The 18,456-nt window shown below is 41.3% G+C and overlaps 1 long non-coding RNA gene across 1 annotated transcript in view; it reads right to left on the reverse strand.

Moving 5' to 3' along the window:
* Positions 1-18,456, reverse strand: part of LOC115100430 — a 63,200-nt gene that overhangs the window by 33,440 nt on the left and 11,304 nt on the right. Inside the window, exon 2 of the long non-coding RNA XR_003859058.1 lies at positions 15,513-15,581. This is a non-coding gene — a long non-coding RNA (uncharacterized LOC115100430). The remainder of the gene's footprint in view (positions 1-15,512; positions 15,582-18,456) is intronic.

The following is an 18,456-nucleotide window of genomic DNA, read 5'->3' on the forward strand; positions in this document are numbered from 1 at the left end:
GCTAATGCATAACCGTGCACAAGTGATGTACTTCACAGCCTGCCATCTTCAAGGGCACCAGGCTAACATGCAGCTGCACTCCAAGGAAAAGCCACCCTCTTTCCAGCTACCTCCAGGAATGGACTTTCAAAATCACATCACTCTGCATGTCTACTGTAGAGAATTGCTCTCTCCCTTCTATTTGACAGTTACACATGCACTTTTTCCACCCCAAAGAGCCATTTCCTTCTGGCCTGTTTTCATACTTTGAAGGATTTCAAAGCACACTATTAACTGAGCCAAAGAAACTGTGTCTGAATCAAAGTCCATCTAAGCAACAACCATGACGTCAAGTGCACAGTGACATACAGTGTCCTCTCTTTTCAACTCTGTTTACTTAAAATATAGTTTATCAAGAAAGATTGATTATGAAAAAAAAAGCTTTGAATGTAAAAAACTGATAGCCAAATAAATGTACCTGTGTCTGTCTTAACAGATGGTCTATGTATCGTGATAAAATTGTCAGCAGTAAAATGTATTAACTTATTACTAAAAAAGCAGAGACTCCTTAAAGTGATTTCTTTTATATAAACAAAGCAAACAGTTTTTGATGCATATTGTCTGTGATGGATTACTACAATTACATTTGTTAAGTGGGTGGATCTGAAGTATGTTTATTACTAGGACTTTATACCTGAATCCTGTCTGCAATTTCTCTCTGAAGTTGCAGTTAACACAGTACAATATGCATACAAGCAATTTTGATTTCTTTAAAAAAAAAATACAAACCATTGTATCATGTAGGTAAGCCATTTAATTTACAATGGTTTAAAGATTTTTTTTCAATTTGCTGACTAGAAAAATTAGATCAAGACAAACAACCTTGGGGCCGATGCAATAAGATGGGCGCTCTAGCCACATCCCCTGGGCACCTGTTGCTGAACTTAAATGAGGGGCTGCATAAAAAAGGGCACTAGGGGAGAATTGTACACCCGTAGTGCTCAAATGCCTCAGGCGCCCACAATTGCAATGGTCGTTCAATACGAATGTCCGTTTTTATCCCGCTTCTTCAGGCCGATTTCTTTGCTATTTTGCTTAGATTGATGAAGATGCCTATAGCTAAGCGCCTCTTGCTATGGGCGTCTAAATTATGTGGCCACAAGATTTTTTTTTTTAATCAAGCCAATATACATTTATTTTTCAAACACCACAAGCAGTACATTTAAATGTCACAACGATACTAAGTAGGTGGAACCACGAGGACTGTATTTTTTTTTTTCCTCCTCATGAGCCCTTGACTCGTAAATTGACCTTACTCCACCTCCAGGGCTGGAGTTAAATTTTCCGGGTTAAAAAGTGCATGTTTGGTGCCCAGAGATTTACTGCATTGGGGGAAATACTTAATAGCCTCATCTACAAGGAATTTATACGTGATGGGTGCTATCGTCAACGCATTTATTTGCGCCATTCTCCTTAATGCATCAAGTGCTAGTCTCGTGCGTTCAAAATGCGCACCCAACCACACGTAGATCCGTGCACTAGGCTGACCATAGTTTATTGCATCGCCTCCCTTGTTTTCAATTAAGTCCTGAAGTCACAGGTAGATGAAGGGACTTTACTCCAGGTCAGAAACAAAGTCAGTGGCAGGAGCGATCAAACTGGGTTGCAGGACTTCTTAATCCAATCCAGCACGCTAAATCACTAGCATTGAGCTCAGATAAGAATGTAATAACACTAGTCTAGGGACTGAAGTAACACCAGTAATCCCTGTAACATGCAGCCACACAGGAGGATCATTATGCAATCATTCGGCAGCCAAAGGAGGGAAATGGGATTCATCTGACTGCCCTAAAGAAAAGGAAATTATCAGGTAAGTAGTAAATTCTCATTTTCTTAGCATCCAGTCAGACGAATCCAGAACAAGTGGGATGTACCCAAGGTACTTCCGAATAGGGTAGGAGGCTGCCCACAGTCCTGTCAAAACCGCACATGCAAAGGCTGCGTCCTCCCGGGCCTGAAAATCCAGACAATATCTGGAAAAGGTGTGCAAGAAGGACCACGTCGCAGCTCGGCAAATGTCGAAGGGAGACAACAATCTAACTTCTGCCCATGACACTGCCAGAACCATAGTGGAATGAGCCCTAACCTGACTACGTAATGGCTTCCCAGCATCCAAGCCTTTCCCGAACTAACTGATTCACCACAGCAACCATTAATGTGCATTCAGCACAATGTAAATAACTGCTTCTCTTACTGTTGAGGTACTTTTGCTTTGTCTTCTTTTTTCCCCCAGTTCTGGCACCCCTGTTTTATTGTAACTTTTTGCTTCTCTCCACTTTGTTAATATTTAAGGTTATTGTACCCCCGTTACCTGTAAACTGGCATGATATGATTATATCATGAATGCCGGTATAGAAAAAGCACCAAATAAATAAATAAAAATAAATCCATGTATGCAGTCATGACTACCTCCTTAATCCAGCGAGCTGCTGTAGCCCGCAAAGCTGGCTCTCCCTGTCTAGTACCGCCATGAAGGACAAACAGGCGATCCAACTTCCAGAAAGGCTCAGTTACCTGCAGATACCCGACAATATGTCTTTTGACATCCAAGGGTCACAACAGATGATACTCACCTACATCTCTCTCTTTTTCCAGAGACAGCAGGGAGATGGACTGATTCAAGTGAAACTCTGTGACCACCTTCGGTAAAAAGGAACAGTACGCAGCTGTACTGCCCCTGAAGTCACCTGGAGAAATGGCTCCTGGAAAGACAAGGCCTGCAGATCGGAAACCCTATGCACAGAACAAAGTGTCACAAGGAACACAGTTTTCAAGGTCAGCAACCACAGGGACAGAGTACGAGGTAGTCTAAACGTTGGGCCTGCCCAAAAATCTAAAACCAAATTAAGACTCCATAGGGGCACTGGAAACCGCGAAGGAGGACAAAGATATTCCACTCTTTTCAGAAAATGGGCCACATCAGGATGAGCCGACAAGGATCCACCATTTACCAGACCCCTGAAACAGACAAGAGCTACTACTTGTACTTTTAAGGAATTGAGAGCAAAGCTTTTATTCAAGCCATCTTGCAAACAAACATTCTAAAATGAGTGGAATCTTGACCAAGGAAGGAAGAGTACCTTGATCCTCATACCAGGCCTCCAACACTCTCCAAACCCACACATAGACCAAGGAAGTGGAGAACTTTCTAGCTCTTAGCAAGGTGGAAATCACTGCTGCAGAGTATCCATGTTTTAGCAAACAAGCCCTTTAAAGGGCTATACCGTAAGACACAATCGAGTCAGATCTTTGTGAAGAACAGGTTCCTGTGCTCTGGAAGTCAAAGAGGCGAATCTACCAGGAGCCTCCGCAGATCTGCATACCATGGTCTCTTGGGCCAATCCGGAGCAACCATTCGATCCTTTGAAGCAGTCTTCCAACAAGGGTCATGGAGAAAAGGCAAACAGCAACTTATCCTCCAGCCTCTGTACTAGGGCATCAATTCCCAATTACTTCGTCCTGTAGCTGAAGAAATGTGGAACTTTCGCATTGCGCAAAGCCAACTGGTCTAGGAACGGGAGACCCCCCGTGATCCCGAATCAGCTGAAACGCCTTGTCTGACAACACCCACGCTCCTGGATCCAATCTCTCCCTGCTGAGAAAGTCTGCTCTTATGTTGTCTTTGCCTGAAATGTGCGAGGTTGAGATCATTTGGAGATACACCTCTGCCCATTCCATAAGATGATCTATTTCCTGCGACACTTGTTGGCTCTTAGTGCCTCCCTGCCAATTAAAGCCATAGTTTTCCTCCTTGTTCTAGTTTAAAAGGTGCTCTCTCTCTTTTTTTTTTTTTTTTTTTTTTTAAAGTTAGCCTCAGCAGCCTGAATCTATTCTGGTTAAGGTGGAGCCTGTCTTTTTGGAAAAGACTTCCCCTACCCCAAAAGGTTGCCCAGTTCCTTGCATTGTCTGACATTATTCGGACCGATCTATCCTGCAGCCTATCGCCTAACTTTAAACATGCCAATCGGACTGCCCCGGCTTCCAGCTGATTGATGTTCCAGAGAGACTCTTCCGCATTCCAGCGCCCTTACGCTGTCAGTTCCTGACAGTGAGCTCCCCAACCAAGGAGACTCACATCCATTGCCAGTACTAGTCAGTCTGGTGGGGTTAGGGAAACACCCTTCCGTAGATGGTCCACCTGCAGCTACCACTGGAGCCAAATCAAATAGTCCTGAGACTGAGGGTCCCACCGAGACAGCAGGGAGCGCTTAAGAGAACACATATGCGCCCTTTCCCGTGGTACCACTTCCAAGGTCACCGCCATGAAGCCAAGAACTTGCAGGTAAGACCATAAGGTCGGATGCAGAGTGTTCAACAACAGAGTTAAGCTAGCAACTTATGAATTTGAGCTTCCGGCAAGAACACCTTGCCCTACTTTGTGTTGAACTTAACCCTGAGCTATTCCAGTGACTGAGTAGGCTGAAGACTGCTCTTAGCTAGGTTCACCACCCAGCCGAGCACTGCAGGAGAGCGGAGCAAATTTATTTCCTTAATTCTCCTCTCTCAAAATGAAGCAATGCCCAGAAGGAGATGCACATCCACCATCTTCTGGAGGCAGAAAATACAGGCATGCTGATGTCACTGTAGGGGTATATATACTGTGACATCAGTTTGCTCCGTCTCCATCTGCTGGTAGAGGTGCATAACTCATTTGTTCTGGATTCATCTGACTGGATGCTAAGAAATTACTTTTTTTGCATAGTCAGATGTGGGAATTGCAATATTACGCAAATCTGTCACATAATTGCCACTTATTTTGCTAACACTTGCCGCAGGAAACCAGGGGCTCTGCCTATGGTTAACACTGGGTTAGTATGGTCTGATAACCCAAGCTAAATTTGCTTGGTTGGCAACAATCTCTCATAACAAGAGGGGAGTTATGGCTTGTAGAAAGTTAAATTGCTCTAAGTGGCCTTTTCCTGGTGCACATCTTCCCTCTATGCAGAAGATCTAAGCACCCTTTTCTTTTTTATGGATGTGTACTGATGTGAATAGGAGCCCTTGGTAAAATCGCAGGCACCAGATTTTCTCCAATCTCGTCAGAACTATTTTCAGCTGGTTAGTGACTAGTTCTACTTACTACATGCACAACTGGTGAGATTCTATAAATTAAACGTCTTCCCTTTTAGAAAAAGGTACATGGTAGAGAAAACCAAAAGCAGATAAAAAAACAGCCCACAATAGCTTTAAACAAATAACTGCATTCAGCCCTCTCTGTCACAGTGCAAGAAGTTCAGAGGTATCCCTCCACATGGTACATTTAATGATGCCGTTTGTTTAACAAGCATGGTCTTTTTGAATTTCACTTAATGTATGATGTCCCAAAGCTTATACACTACTCCCAGAACATTCAGAAATGCTCTCAAGCTTTTAAATGGAAACCCTATTGTCCGGGCTTTACTGCCGAAAGTGAGCAAAGTTCAGTGGAAGCAGCCAGTTCAGATAAAGAAAATGAAAGCCGACAGACATCCTGGAGCTTTCCATTAGATTGTACCTGCGGTATAAACTAAAACCAACAAGAGGCGAGATTCTCCCACTTCTGAAATGCTGTATACATACAGCTGTTTATGTGCTTCATTGGTTAGGGAGCAGAGACCTTTCGGCAGATTTGACACCCTTGCTAGCATCAATTTGATGAGGCATCATAAAGCTTTTATAATTACAACCTTTATTTATTTCATTTAGATTTAACTCACAAAGTAAGCCTAAACCTTATAACATGACTGAAGACAAAAAGGCCTTAAAAAAAACCTATACCAAAAAGTTTGAAGCATTTTTACTTTGGCTGCAGAAAAATTGTCATAAGGAGGAAAGGATTTTATATTTCTGCACATTTCTCAAAACACATGCTATTATTTTTCTATTTATTTAGTAAAATTTGATTACACGCTTCTCATAATGTAATACCAAAGTGTGGTACAACAGTTAAAATGTAAAACCGTAGTCCATATTATCCCCATAATCCATGAATAGACATGAATCCTTCAACCCTCCCTTCTGTTTCAATTAACCAGCTCTCCCTTTATCTCAACCTACTCCCTCAACCCAGTCTTTATACTTTTCAATTCATCACCGCCCAACCCATTTAACATTTCTCTTCATAGTGCATCTCTTAACCAATCTGAGCAAAAAGTCAAGATTTTATTAAGTTTCCTCAATTTAAGATAAATCCTCTCCAACCTCAGATCTAGTGGCAAATCATTACTGATGTTTGGTCCATAGCAGCAAATGCCATATATCGCTTGGTAGAAAGTCTTCTCTTTGAGCATTGAAGTACTAGTAACATTTTTTGTAATGACTGCAAAGATCTTCTTGGCTTTTGGAATTACAACAAAGGTTATGAAACCGGAAAGCCAGGGTTCAAATCCCATTGACACTTTTGTGACCTTCGGCAAGGCTCTTCACCCTCCACTGCTTCAGATACAACACTAGGGCCCTATTTCTTAAGCATCTGACCCATAGACACCCAATGGGGGAAAAGTAAAACAGGCCCCTTAGATTGTAAGCCCTCTGGGGATAGGAAATACCTACAGTACCTGCATGTAATCTGATTTGAAGTGTCACAAAAGGTGAAATATAAATAAACAATTATTTTACTACTCTAGCTAGATATTTTGGTACTCCAAAATGGATGGGTTAAAATATCAAGACAAGAATCTTAAATAAGATTTGTACTCAATAGGCAACCAATGTAACTCTTGCAAAATGGGAGAATATGATCATACTTTTTAGCTCCTGTATTTTAAACCATTTTTTGGCATTGCAAATTAGATCCTCACAAAATCTGACAGAATTACAATAGTCAAGTCTATCAGTTATCAAATGGGGTACTAGAGTTTTAAGGTCTGAATTCGTAAGTTAGGGCTTTAACTGTCTAATTTGTCTGCAATGGAAAAAAGCAATCATATTACCACTGAAATTTGAGCTTTCATAGCAAGTTTACTATTTAGTCATACACCTAAACTCAAAACAATGTCTTTTAATGGAAGAGGAAACCACCTACCAAAGGCTTTACTAGCAATGGTTTATCTTTCTGACTCAACCGAAGCATATTCAATTTAGTTGGATTCATTTTCAACCTATTTTGATCAACCTCTTTGCTAATGCATTTAAGCAAGTATTAACATTATTTATTGTATCAGCCTGGTCTTCTTCAACTGAAGCTAGCAACTGGATAACACATGCAAATAAGTATAAACGGAGCCCAATGAGCTAATAAGATCAATTACTGAAGTCATATCGATATTACATAAAAGAGGCACCAGCACTGAGAAACTTTATATTCCAAAAGGACAAAGTTCCAAATATTTACCTCCCAATAAACCTGTTGGAATCTACTTTGAAGCAATGGACTTGAACCATTAGACAACTGAAACCCCCATATCAATCTGGTTTAGACATTCCAAAAGTAAAGTATGATCAAATGTGCTGAATGCAGCCGATAGAGCCAATAATATTATTGGCTCTAACGCACAATCAGCTCGCATTCTCATGTTATTGATTAAGTTCAAAAGAATTATCTCTGTGCTAATCGGAATCCAGACTGCTGATCACGTAAGATCCTTCTTGAATCTACAAAGTGCATGAGTTGAGAATAACAGTTTTTCTATTAAAGTCCCCAAGAAATCTAGTTGAGAATGTACATTTTTTTTAAAAGAATTAATCCTATTTTCTTTAGAAGTAGACATACTATGGATAACAAGTTTTGAGGGAAACTGGCCCAAGGTCCATGAAAGATTTATAAGTGTAGCCAACTCAATGCTAATTTCATGAGCTAACAGAGATACTGTCTTCATGGGTGCTGGATCATAGCTGATACCATTCTAAAATTAGAGAAATCCCGAGATAATTCAACTTCTAAAGTCCCTATTTCTGCCTCAGAACGATTTCATTTAGTACTTGACATTTCTATCTTGTAACATCTTTTACTAGAATCTTTTAATCCACACCAACCTCTTCCTCAGTCAATAAAGTTTACTAGGTAAATCTCATTGTCAGGCTGATACAATATCGTGCACTGAGCCTAGTGCACAGGTTAACGAGTGCCTGGATGTGCGTCCATAATCCACATTGCAATAAGGGGATCAGCTCATCCAATTTATATGTAAATTCCATGTAGATGAAGCTATTAGCCATTACCCTGTGATGCAAAAAAGTCCCCTTTTGCCCAAGGCACACTTTTTAACCCATCAAATCTAGCAGGCGTAAAGTCTTCCCGCGAGTCAGGGGCTCAACTTAAAAAAATGTTTTCCTGTGGTTCCTCCTACTTAATATTGCGACAATATTAAGTATGAAGAACCACAGAAAGCGGCACCATACAAAACAAGGTCTTGATGTAAATAAATAAATTTTGGGGTGCACAATATTCCCCAACAATATACACGCTCAGGGCCGTTTATATTGTGCATGCTTATTGTGCCAGTAAATTAGTGACTGTGGGATAAAACAGATGCTCATAAATTGAGCGTCTGTTTTGGTAACCTGCACACCCAGAGCACTTCATGTATTCACTGCTTCACTTATTGCAGATTGGTCAATTCACTGTCACATGTCAGTGAAAGGACCAATTCCCTTTCAGAAGTCTCAGTGGCAAATAATACATCCAGAGAGTTAGCCATAATAAAGTCAAAAACCATAGAAACAGAGAAATGTAATAGCAGAAAAAGATTGTATGGTCCATCTAGTCTGCCATTCCACACCAAATAATTTAGCTTACAATTCCTACCATTAACTCAGCAATCCCGTGTTGATCCCATGCTTTCTTGAAATAAGATACTGTCTCTCTCCATCATCTCCATAAGGAGATTATTCCATGCATTCAGCACCCTCTCAGTAAAGAAATATTTCCTTAGACTACTCTCAAGTCTACCCCTTTTCACCCTTCTCATAACCCCTTGGTTCTAGAGCTTTCTGCCTAACAAAAAGGACAGTCGCCTTCATAACTGAACAATGCTCTTCTGCTTCCCCTAGATTTCACCATCCAATTGACACCTTGAGGTACTCCCCATTAAAAAAAAAAGAAGTTAGTTTTCCTGAAGTTTAAAGACCCTCACTTTTGAATGAACCTTAATTTCCTGCACTCTAATGCTGAACCACATCATCCGATGATCATCCACTACAACCAGTGTGACCTTATTAACAAAAGATCTGACATTAATTAATCCTATATATAGGATTCTAATACAATTATCTGAGACATCAAAAATATTTACTGTTGGAATAGTTCTTAAGATAGTGTGGACGTTTAGCCCGAGTATAAGAAGATAACCCTGTTCCCCAAACAGAATCGGATTAGAATAGCCCATGTTAATGAAGGATAATAGTTTGGATAATAGAGCAGTCTCTAATTTTAGAAACTGTCTTAGTATGTTACTAATGGAGTAATTTAACGTTGCACAGACATTGCTACAGTATCTGTTAAATCAGAGGTGTTAAACACTGGTCCTTGATGAATCCATGATGAAATACTTATAAATTTCCATGGGGACTGTGTATTATATCCATTTTAGAAACAAACATAGAAATGACGGCAGAAAAGACCAATCAGCCCATCCAGTCTGCCCAGCAAGCTCCCACATTTATTTTCCCATACTTATCTGTTTCACTGACCACCAAGTTTAGGTCTGCACAACGTCATTAAGTATTGACACTTTGAGATCTTTTCAATGGTATTCAAACTAAGAAGCTACAAAAAACAAGGAGTCTTGTAAAGCTGTCCCTTAGGTTACAAAGCCTTTCACCCTTTCTTCTAGAATTTGAATAAGTTCTTCAGTAGGAAATTTGCCCCATGGGAAATATGGCTTGAAAGCTCATCTAGACTTTTACAGTTCCATTTTTCAAGATGCTTGGTACTGCAGAACTATTCTGAAGTTATAAGGCATACTGGCGTCTCTTCTTTCTGCTCTACAAACAAAAACATGGTGACTGGCGACCTTACCAGCAAATGAGAACCCAAAAGCTCTGAGAGGTCATCTGGGGGAGGAGGAGCAAGCCTCAGAGAATATATTGTTTGGAGTCACCTGTCTTTCTCACCCATAAAACAGAACCGCGGAGCAGTCAACTCACTCTCTTTAGTCACAACCCTTCTTGGACAGAGTTGCTTCCTTTCTCTGTATTCTACAACGCAGCCAGACTGCTCCTGTAGTGGCCTACTGCCTCCTCCTTTCCACCACATCCTTACTGAGATTCAGTACAATTAAAGTCATCTCCATCTTACACATTAGGATTCAGCACAGCTGAGAGCTGCTTTGTGCCTCACTCTACCAAGTCAGCACAGCCAAAAGTCACGCTCTCCTCTCTTACCTCCAGAACTGACTGTACATGGAGATATCCCATTCCCACTTCAGTATGACGGGACTCATCGCATCTTAAAATACCTCCAACATGATCCATCCCATTAACTCAAGGTGCCTAGTCTGTCAAACCCACCCACCTCCGATAGCTTAAACAGACCCCCCTTGTACATTTGCTGATATTCAGTATAGCAGAGAGCCCCAAGTCACCTTCTGCTCACAGAAGGGAGGGTCAGCAACCCTTGTGGGGCATAAGTCTGCAGGTACAAAGTGTTGGCAAACCTTAGCCACAATTTATGTATGTACGCCCACTTTGCAAATTCCCAGGTCGTGCTGGCACACATGCAGGAAGATACAGCTGCTCCTGAGCGGACTTTCAAAAAACAAGAAGTATGTGCGGAGATGCTTTCCCTGCCTCGACTCTGCTCCCAGGAATGCCCGCCACAAGTGTAAAATCATGTCTCAAGAGTGCCTGTTCCCTGTGCAACCTCCAGCAGCAAGAAATGTGCACGTGCGTCAGGAGCCCCACACCCACTTCTCAGCCACCCCCGAGGACGGACATTTTCAGACAGGCCAATTTCGCCAGGTAAAAATCAGTTTTTACCTCCATAAATGGCTTTGAGGATTGTTCAGACTGTAATAACTGAAGAGAGACCCACACAGGGGCTACCACTCTAATTACACCAACCAAAAAAGGAAATTCACCCAGTTTTCATCACTGATCCAAAAAAAAATTGTCCAAGGGACACTCACAAAAACAGGGCTGGAGAAGGCAAATATTCTCACAACCTAGTTTTTGCACATAAAATGGTGTGCTTGAAGAAACTCCCAAACTGGAGCAGCACACATTAATTCACTCTATCGCCTGAGAAAGTACAAGGAGACATAAGCAACATGTACTTATCTTTAAGTCTCATGCACTCCCATACATCTCAGCCTAAAGAAGGGAAACTGATAAACTCAGTTATAATCCACTCAATAGTGACACCTAGTGGCCAGATTTATGGTCTACATCAGCTGACTTCCAGAAGGAGCTGAACATAGTTCATGTTGCTGCCAGTGCAATGGTGGGGCTGAATTGAGAGGGAGGACATAAAAATACATGGGGAAAACGCCAGATACTTATAAATGAAGGCTTGTGGCATCATAGCCTACCACAGACCAGGGGCATACCAAAACTGAATTTGTGGAGGGTGGGGGGGGGAGCCAACTTTAACATGGGGGAGGCACTATGCTAATCCCCATCCATTATACCATCCTATGTGGGTCTTTAGGGCAGTGGTTACAAAACCCTTCACTTTCTGGCAACACTATCTCCACTCTTTTTGTCCCAGCTGCCTCTCACTATCTCCGTGTTTATGGCACTCACTTTATGCTAATGATATCTTCTCAGGCTGCTATAGAACAATTATGCAAACCATGCCATGAATTCCTGCACTTTTAAGGGGGAGGGGATAATTAGCTGCCAAAAGTAAACAGATTTTGATGGCCAGAAATCTTTATGGACTAGCCCAAGGGCAATTTGTCCCTGTTCAAGTTAGCCTCCTTAAAAGTGCAGGGGATCATGGATTGGCAGTGGCTCATGGTCCTCTAATTGCTGCACTTTTAAGGGCTGGCTCAGATGAGACGCGATCCGCCTGCCAGGGGAGGGGGCCTGAGACAAATGTAAGGGAGCACAGGTCCCCCCTCATAGCTACGCCCCTACTATACTATATATACCAATTCTGATGAAGATGGAGAAAGAGCAGGAGGAAACCAGCTGGACCACAAAAAATCCATTTTAAAGAGTCACCTCTAATACCTAAGAGAATGACACCACTGAAAACTATGTAGGTGAATGATGTGATTAGAAGGGTGACTGTCTTCCCACAAAATCTCTCTGCCAGTGTGGGTGAGCTGAAAAGTACACAGTTTATTCTTGCCATCTAGATTACTCTAGAACCGCCTCCAAATACCTTACTGTGCTTTCTTTCTTGTTCTTAGCTGCATCGTTCCATTGCGGTGAGTGCGTTAATAGTAGAGGTTACAGAGACACTTTTGCTTTTTTATCCCTTTGTTTCATTTCTTTATTTTAAATGAATAAAAAAAAAAAGAAACCAGAACAATGTTGGCCCTGTTTCCACCCCCTCCCCAAAATATTCTTCCCAATTTCCCCATCTCTCCTGAACTCCCTGATCAAGTTGATGTTCTTCACTGGACAGGAGTGATTCCCCAGTCACTGCTGCCCCTCGGGTACCGTGATTAAAAATTTCATTGTGGACCGAGGCCAATGCCATTTTAAATTTGTCCCATACAAAACGGCTAGTGCCAGTCTCCCGCACCAAACGGAGCCAGCCAGGCCTAGCCCCCATCCCCAGGTCCAAGCTGATGCCGTTATATACAGAAGAAATGTAAAATGGTGCCTGCCTTGTACCGCTGGTGCCATTTTTATTCGCAGTACCAGAGAGTCCACTGTGACCAAAGATCACTCCTGCCCCATGAAGAAAATCAATATGGTAAGAGGACTCATGGAAGTGGCCTGGGAGTATGTGGATTTGTTTTATTTTAAATATTATACCAGCAGAAAAAAAAACCAAAGGAAAACAATTTTGAAACAAAGACCAGAAATTAATTGAATATGAATACAGATCCCTATGTAATAGCATCTTGTCTCTACACCTTTGTTTGAAAATTAAAGGATCAGTATCATGATACACCTGGTCCCCACTGGCTGGGGGAGCATGGCTTGAAGCAGGTTTAGAGGTAGGGATGCCAAAATACGATTTTTACAACTGCTGCTCTACTTATCTGGAGGTGACCATAAAAGTGTAAGTAATGCAGAGCTATAAACATGCCCAGCTCAATTCTAATCACAGTATGGCTCAGGCAAGCAAAAGATGCACACTTATGCGTGCAATTATTCACTATTAAAACAGAAAGATCTTATCTATCTAAAATATTCATAAGATCTATTTCACAAATTATCAATTCAACCATAAGAAGCCACAGTAAAAATGACAAAAGATTTGTTCTAACAGTTGATAAAAAATTTATGCCAAGGCATTCAACTAAAGTTACTTTCTGTGTTCTGATTTAATGAATCATTTGAGCAGTATCTAGTTGAGTGACACAGATATAAGGCTCACTGAAGCTTACAGTAATGCCTGCTGGTAATACCCTTCCTTGGGACAGTAGAGCCAGTGCAATGTGTCAGACTGGAGTAATATCAAAGGGGTGTAAAAGCAGTGCTGGGGATGGTCTGAGGTGATGCCTGGTAAGTACTTCCCCACCCTAGAGGATTACGTGACCCAGGAAGTCCAAAAGAATACGAAGCACTGCAGTGAAACAGGCCCTGGAATAAGATTTCTGCAACCTTTGCAACTCAAGCTGAAAAAGCATTCTGAAGACTGCTTGATGGCTTTAACCCCCCCGGAAAGGCATGAACCGAAAACGCGAAACCACCAATGATTTCTTAAAAGTGAGCTAAAAGGTGACCTGAAGGGGAAAAGTCTCATTCAAAACCTTGCAAAATTTCTTTACAATGTAACCTTATTTCTAATACAAAAGTATAATAAACGCTCAGTGAACTGATCATAGTTCCTGTGTTCGCCTTAACTTGAGGTAATTACCAGTTTGTATGGCATTACAAGAAAAAAGGATTTATGAAGAAAATCATTTTGTCTGAGAAACATGAAACTTAAAAACAGCACTTGCGTATAGTCTGAACTATTTCCAAATAGGAGCTGGACGATCAGAGGGACCACTTTCAATAGGATAAACAAAAGGTTAATGTCAATGCTCTCAAACTTCGGATACCAACAACCAGCACCTGTACTGGCATTTTTAGACCATTTGACAAGAATGCACAGCAGCGTACACAACCCCACGGATCTCAAGGGCTCTTTCCCAACAGGATTTTAATAGTTTGCATTTTAATTTTTCAATTGCCTGAGAACAGGCTCCAGGCATGGAACCTAACGCTGAATGGCATTATGATCGCTTAATAAAATCCATGGGAAAAAAAGAGGCTTGATAAACAGCAGTACACCTGCTCTGTCTATTCCTTTCTGAAATCCTGTGTCTTCTCCAGAAAGAGAGCAGGAACGTGGGAGGAGGTCACACATGCAGAAAGTTCAGGGCTTTACATATCAGCTTTTAAATTCCAGCAATTTCTGTTGATGGGTTCCTGTTCAAACTACCAGAAAAAGGTCCGATAGCTGGAACAGAATTTATTTTGGTGGATTATGGGTTGATTTTCTGCAAGTGTGAGGGAAATGATATAGGACCCCCCCCCCCCCAAAAAGAAGATTCTGGTCGGGAATCACACTACCGCACTTGGAAGGGCTTGAAATAAAGCAACACATGGCAGAGGCTTTTGAAGGGCCATTTCCTCTTCATACTTCAAAGCAAATGTGGCTCCTAACAGGAGAAATGTTTATTTTTATTTTACTCCCTATTCAGTTCTCTCCTGATGTCCAAGTAACAGAAGAAAAGCCTCAGTAAAACAGATTCCTTCAATATTACTTTTCTATGAGGAGTCATTTACGCTGCACACCTGAATGCTCTAAGGACCCTTAGAAACTTCCAAGAGAGTCAGCCCTGCTGTAAATATTACAAAGCTAGCTCAGCTTTCTTAAATCTGCCCCACTGGGCCATTCCTACCTCGGAATCCTCAAAACGGTCCTACTCAACCTTATCTGCCTTTTACTGAGCGCTGGAATATTTGATGACCGTGCCCTGCTTTGTGCTTTTCAGTTGAGAAGTCCACCTTGGAGTACATCTAACTGAGCCTATTGGAAACTCGGCGTTACAGTAGTAAAGGGCTCAGCACCCCATCTTCATCTCGAGGAATCAATGGCAAATAATCGCAGCACAATAAGACAAGACAGGAAGTCTTTCCCCATGATCTCCCAGTTTGTAATGAGGCTGATAACACACGAGCAGGGTCCGGAATACGATCCGGGACGCTTTGGAGCAAGAGGACTGCTGCAGCGGCACAGATGCAAGAAACGTGCCCATTTGATGCTATTAAACAGATACCTCCTTTACCAGAAGCATTTTGAACAGTTTCAAGCAATACATAAGCCCTCCCACGGTTGCCCTATATTTTGAAATTTGACTATATGTTCCCTTGTTGTGTAGTACAATATTTCAATGGTTTAACTCACAATCAAATTATTGAAAAATATGAAAAGTACTTACACAGATAACAGCACAATGGCAATCAAGGACCAGTCTGGAGTTTTGTGGTAAATGTTTTTGTTTGTTAGCCTGAAAAACAATAAGATCAACATTAACCACTATATATTTATTGGGAAGACCCAAGCCAGCAGGATCAAACCACCATAAAAATTACTTCCATGTTAATAGTTTTCTTCAGATAAAGTCAGATACTGAGCTTTCTTGGAAAGCAATGCAGACTCCCCATCCTCTAGTCCCCAATTCTGTCCTGGGGGCCCACCAGCCAGTCAGGTTTTCAATGATGAGAAAAAATTTGCATGCACTGCCTCCATAACATGCAAATTTTCTCTCATGCATATTCATTGTGGATATCCTGAAAACCTGACTGGCTGGTGGGCCCCCAGGACAGGGTTGGGGACCACTGCCATAAACACCTGTAAAAGTCCCCACACCTGTTTCACAGTCTGCAGTCTAAAAAATGCAAATCAAAATGTATTAAAGTAGGAGTTTGATTCACTGACATATACAAGATACTCTACACTTTTATTGTGAAAGAATAATTATAGAAATGTTTCAAAAGTAAAGAATAAAAACAAAAACCAAACTTGACTGGATAAGTTTTCATACCCAGACGTTGATGGAATCCCTTGGTGTAGCGGAGAACTGGTCTGAGAGGGGGTTAGAGAGATCCGCTGCTGGTGAGGGAATGACTGCCCGACCGAATGAAGAAACATCACTCAGCTGCAACGTATGCAAAATCCCAACCCCCGTGCCAGTTCGCAAACCAAGCAATACTGTGCAAGGAATACTACTGACCTCCCCAAATATGAAGGAGGTGTGGCCTGCTGCAATGATTCTCATGAACCAAAGATGCTGTGGGAATTGTCAGAAACCAAGGTGATTGTGGAGAGGGGCCCTGAAGCAGCAGGTCCTGTTAATGGAGAGCAATCTGAAGTCTCTGCGTTAGGGAGAAGCTGTTTAGAGCCTTCTTTGGTGTCTGCTGAGGTCTTGAACTTAGCCTCAAGATGTCCTTTACCTATCCCTCCCATAATAATGGATGCTAACTGAACAATTTTAAAGTCCCTTGAGTACTGTATTTCTTCTCTTGCAAAACTGACCACCTGTATACATGCAAGATCTCTGGCACAAGAAACTAAGTGAGTGGGTCAAGCTAAGAAGACAGAACTGTAGCAATGCACTGATCAAATGTCTGCTATACAAGTAAGTTTACTACAAGATAAAACAACACTGGAAACTTGAGGATTTACACAAGGATCATCCATCAAGCCTAGCATCCTGCCTCTGACAGGTGGCCAGTCCAGGTCACAAGTACCCAGCAGAATCTCAAAGTCTACATGGATAGTTTATGGACTTTCTTCTAAGAACTTACCCAAACCTTTTCTAAACCCAGCTACACTAACTGCTTTCCTCCGTACCCTCTAGCAACAAATGCCACAGTTTAATCATGCATTTTCTCTGATTTGTTTTAAATGTGCTACCTATAGCTTCATGGAGTGTCCCCTAATTCTAGTAGTAATTGAAAGACTAAATTCCCTGTTTACCCATTCCATCCCACTCAAGATTTTATAGACATCTACCATATCTCCTTTCATCTGTTTCTTCTCCAGGCTGAAGAGCCCTAACCTGTTTAGCCTTTCCTCATAGGAGAGCTGTTTCATTCCTTTTGTCATTTTGGTTGCCCTTCTCTGTACTTTTTCTACTTCTGCTTTTTAGATAAGGGGTGACCAGAATTTCATACAATATTCAAGGTGTAGTCACACCATGGATCGATACAATGGCATGAAGATAACCTCTGTTTTATTTTCTATTCTTTTCCTAATATTACTTAATATTTTATTTGCTTTTTTTTTTTTTTTTTTTTAACTGCCACCATTCATTGGGCCGAGTATTTCAAAGTAACATCCACAGTGATTCCCTGGCTGGTGACACTTAAAATGGAAACTAGCACTGTGTACCTATAGTTTGCATTATATTTTTCCTATATGCATCAATTTATACTCGTCCACATTAAATGTCATCCAGCATTTAGAGATGCCCAATCCTCTAGTCTCTCAAGGTTCTTTTGCAATTCTTCACAAACATCTTTGAATTATTTTGTCCTATCTGCAGATTTGATTAACTCACTAATCACCTTCTTTTCCACATAATTTATAATTATATTAAAAAGCGCTGATCCTAGTATAGATCCCTGGGGCGTGCCACTATTTACCTTTCTCCACTGACAGACATGACCATTCAGTCCTAATTTCTGCTTTGAATCCTTTAGCCAGATACCGTTCCACAATAGGCATTGCCTGCCATCCCATGACTTTTTAATTTCTTGATGAGTCTCTCACGAGGGAGTCTGTCAAACACTTTCTGAAAAGTCCAGATACATTATATTAACTAACTCACCTTTGTCCATAAGTTTGTTAATATCTTCAAAAATATCTAACAGATCTGTGAGGCAAGATTTTCCTTTGCTAAATCCATGTTGGCTCTGCCCCAATAGTCTGTGACTGTTTGGATGGTGAGTGATTTTGTTATTCAGAATAACTTCTACCATTTTGCCTAGCACCAATGTCAGACTCGCCAGTCGGTTTTTTCCAGATCACCCTTTTTAAATATGGGTGTTATGCTGGTCACCCTCCAAACCTCAGGTACCATAGCTGATTTGTATGAGAAGTTAGAGATTAATAGTAATAAGACTGCAATTCCATTTTTTAGTTCTTTTTGAACTCCGATGTGCATACAATCTGCTCTTGGTGATTGTTACTCTTTAGTGTGTCAGTCTGCTCTATTCCATCTTCCCAGTTCACCGTGATTTGATTCAGTTCCTCTGATTCATCACTCTTGAAACATGTTTCCAGCATAGTGTCAGAGATTGCTGCCTGAACGCTGTACAACCTGATGATTTCTGGGACACACGCTCAGAGCCAGCTATTTTCAGTAAAAAGCAACTTCA

This window comes from Rhinatrema bivittatum, chromosome 10, assembly GCF_901001135.1.
Source record: "Rhinatrema bivittatum chromosome 10, aRhiBiv1.1, whole genome shotgun sequence".
Taxonomy (NCBI): domain Eukaryota; kingdom Metazoa; phylum Chordata; class Amphibia; order Gymnophiona; family Rhinatrematidae; genus Rhinatrema; species Rhinatrema bivittatum.